Source organism: Quercus robur, chromosome 3 (assembly GCF_932294415.1).
Source record: "Quercus robur chromosome 3, dhQueRobu3.1, whole genome shotgun sequence".
NCBI classification, from domain to species: domain Eukaryota; kingdom Viridiplantae; phylum Streptophyta; class Magnoliopsida; order Fagales; family Fagaceae; genus Quercus; species Quercus robur.
The window spans coordinates 38,262,088-38,265,737 of record NC_065536.1 but is presented as its reverse complement, the minus strand read 5'-3'; the positions used below and the strand labels follow the sequence as shown (position 1 = coordinate 38,265,737).

General features: G+C 37.3%; 1 non-coding gene across 1 annotated transcript; it reads left to right on the top strand.

Moving 5' to 3' along the window:
* Positions 1–1,631: 1,631 nt before the first annotated feature.
* TRNAD-GUC (transfer RNA aspartic acid (anticodon GUC)) lies at positions 1,632–1,705 on the top strand. The gene has a single exon. It is a non-coding gene; the product is annotated as a tRNA-Asp (tRNA).
* Positions 1,706–3,650: the final 1,945 nt, after the last annotated feature.

Here is a 3,650-nt window from a genome sequence, read left to right as displayed (position 1 = left end):
TCAAAGCTCTCATGTTCCTTTCGAACTTGAACGGTTTCAATTCTTCCCCCTCACCGCTGGATCAAGGGTTTGCCAAATGGAAAGGTTCTTTCAAGGTGTGGAAGCATGTAAGGTTGAATTTAATCAACCATCTTGTTGGTTTTATTCTGTGCCAATTTGCTTGTAATTCAGCACTTAGAAACCCTGTATTTAGGTGGGAATCATGTAAGGGTAGTGTGTGAGAGAGTATGAAGAAATGCTTAAGACTGTGCACTGAAGTAGGAACTCGCGATTGGATCTCGCGGGTGGCTCGCGACTAACAAGCCGCCGGAGGATGCACACGAGTGAAGCATGCAGAGAAGCTGAACCGTCATGCCAGCTGTAGCACTACAGGACAAAAAGTCTAGATTGGCCATTTAGTTAACTCGTGGCTTGGACTCACGATTCAGTCAAGTCGCGAGGCCAAGTCGCCAGTCCACTCTATTTTTAAAAACTAACTCTTCACATTCCTTTCTCACTCTAGTATAAATACCCCTTATACCCACGAAATATAGAGAGCTTCTAGAGAGAATTTTGAGAGAGAAACCCTAGAGAAAAACAAGATTGACTCATCCACAATCTTTACATAGTGACTCTTCAAATTCCTCAACTTTCACCCTCTCCATTGTTACATCCTTGAGAGGTTCGTCAGCCAAATCCTTTTCTCACCATATCCATATCTGTGAGAAGGCTTGTTGGTGCTTGGGAAGCAGTTAGGAAGGGATCAATTAATATTGGTTGATGCTATGGGCTATAGCGGAATCTAATAAGCTAGAGAAGACAAAGGTTCGGCGTAACCTCGTTGGAGTAGGAGGAAAATCTGGGAAGAGAACAAGGAGATCCCTGAAAAGGGAAGGCAAGGAAGTAGTAGAAATTTGGAAGAGGAGATAACCCGCTCTTGAAATTAAGACTATGCGCGTCACGGAAACCCAGGAACAAGAAGATTCAATCAGACCACGAATTCTTATGTGGTCCAAGGAAATCAAAGGTCCGCTTCCATGATTTCATCTATATCGAATCTTAATATCAAAATAGCTTATATAGTCATGATTCAATTTAGGTCCACCGACTTTTGATTGATTTCTTGTTTTTCAGATCAGATTGGAACAATGGAGAAGTAGGAAGACTTTGGCGATTCATAATTGGTATATATAATATCTATTATGTCCCAGGACATAAAATATGAATAATGAAACATGAGGAAGAGTATACCCTGTAGTAACATAGCTGTTCTCCTAATCGACTACTTATCATCATAATGAACATTCCACTAAAAAACTAAAAAAAAACGACTCGCCAGGCGGTTACCTTTTTTTTTTTCATATCTATATTCTCTGCTGAAAAATGAAGACTAAGACAGGAGTTTCGTGGAAAATAGAAAAGCCCTTTCTCGGATTTTAACCGATGACTTACACCTATATTCTTAGTTTAAAGAGCGTGACTCTACTGCTTAGTTAAAAGGGCCCATTTGAATTCAATTCATGAATTAGTCCACTTTGAGTTTATTGCATTTAAAAGGACTTTCGTGTCTCTGTTACAACACGGCGGAACTAAATGGTTCAAATGAAATCCAATGAGAAAAAAAATGGGAAGGCTGTACACCTAGTTTTCCTGGGATTGTAGTTCAATTGGTCAGAGCACTGCCTTGTCAAGGCGGAAGTTGCGGGTTCGAGCCCCGTCAGTCTCGACCTAGGATCTGATGAATCGATCAATTCATCTCTCCATTTTCTGCGAAGAGGGGAGACACAGAGCAGGATCTAATTCCCAGCAGGAGGATCCTTCTTTCATTTTGCATTTGTCATCGGACAAATCAAGTCAAGAGGAATCCAAATGACAATAATTAGTACCGATTGATGGAGGAGAGACATATGTAGGTTGGTACAATCGGGGGTATCGCCATATTCAGGATTGAAAGAGATACCGTATTGGTCTGGCTTTTTTCGATTGTTCCTGGTCTATTGAATAGAGTAGCCATTTTTTTTCCTGGGAGCACATAACATTTTTTTTATAGGCAATTTACTTTTCATAGTTACCCCGACAGAGTACTTTTCAGATTCAACCTACCCCTTCTTCTAGCTCCGATTTTTTGTAACCTATATGACTAATTGGGGGCAATCTATCTATCTTATCAAAATGAATTGCACACACTGGATTCTCGATGTATGCGTCCCAATCCAAGGAAGGGGAATGCTAATAAAAGATCAAAGATCTGCTCCAACTTCTTGTGATTCGAGACTGGGGGGGATATAGAATGAAAAAAAAAAAAAAAAAACAAGATGATGAGATTATGGAAGTACTGAGTCTTTTTTGCTACTGCACTGTTTCTTCTAGTTTCTACTGCTTTTTTATACTTCAAATATAAGTATAGTATAAACCTTAAGTAAAAATGATTCATTTGAATGAAACTTGAGTTATTTATTAGTTCTTATCAATGATTGAAGAAATGAAAAGGGATTCCAATTCCAAGTCTTAAATGAAATGAGTGGATTGGATGGAATCAGCGGTATATAAATCCAATACAATAGATAGTAAGAAAGAACTAGATGCACCTTTCTACCACACTATCTATTATATGTAGATCTATATGTAAATAGCACTTCGATTTTCTTTCTTCGCTACACCCATTAGTCTCTCTTCCAATCAATCAAAAGTAGATTTTTTAAGTGTTTGGAGGGCTTAGGTACACTCGGTAGATTAGGCTTGGAGGGTCTTCTGTCTTTCATGTATCCCAACTTGATTCTCTAGTGGATTATTTATTGCTTGGAGGGAGGCGGAGAGGTTTTACGCCGAGGACTTCGGTTTCCTCTTCGATAACACATTGCTGTGTTGTCTTTGTGTTTGCATCTCTCTTCCCTTAATCTTTGCCATTTAATTTCTTTTGTGGTTATGATTTTATTTGGTTTAGATTGTTTTATCAATTTTGTGTTTAGCTTATGTTCATATTCTGCACATACATTGTTTGATAATAAGCTTGAATTGGTAATTTGTAATTTGGGGGTCTAAATGTTCATAGGTGTTTTATACACATTTTGAACATTCATAGGAAAAAGGCTTTAAGTGATCTAGTCACCTTTTCTCTCTCCCTCTATTTTTTGTTTGCATTAGTTGTGTGTTTTGTTTTCTAGTTTTTAAGCCACTCTATTTTTATGCTTTGCTTTGTTTAACATGTTTTTGTTTGTTTGTTTTTAGTTTTACTTTATTTTTGTTTTTCATAAAATAAAAAAATTGAAAAATCAGAAAAATACAAAAATAATGTGTGTTTGTGTACGTTAGTACTTGTATACCTTGGATGGCCATTGAAACAAAGTTTTCTAAACTTTGTATCTTTTGTAGCTTAGATGAGCATCTCTATGCACAACTAAGCAAGTGAGTTTTGTGGCTCGTGTTTGTGATGAGTAAGATTAGGTAATCTCTTGTACTTAACACTCGTATCACACTTTTTGACGAGAAGGACTAGAAAATCATTAGAGAAAGGCATAAATAACCATCTCACCACTGTTGCCTACCAATCATGAAATGATATCTGTATGCTTCGGCATAGCAAAAGTGCAATGTCAAAAGCTTGACATAATTGGGTATTTATTTTCTTTCTCTTATATGCCCATGCATGATATGCTTAACAAAAAAAAAAA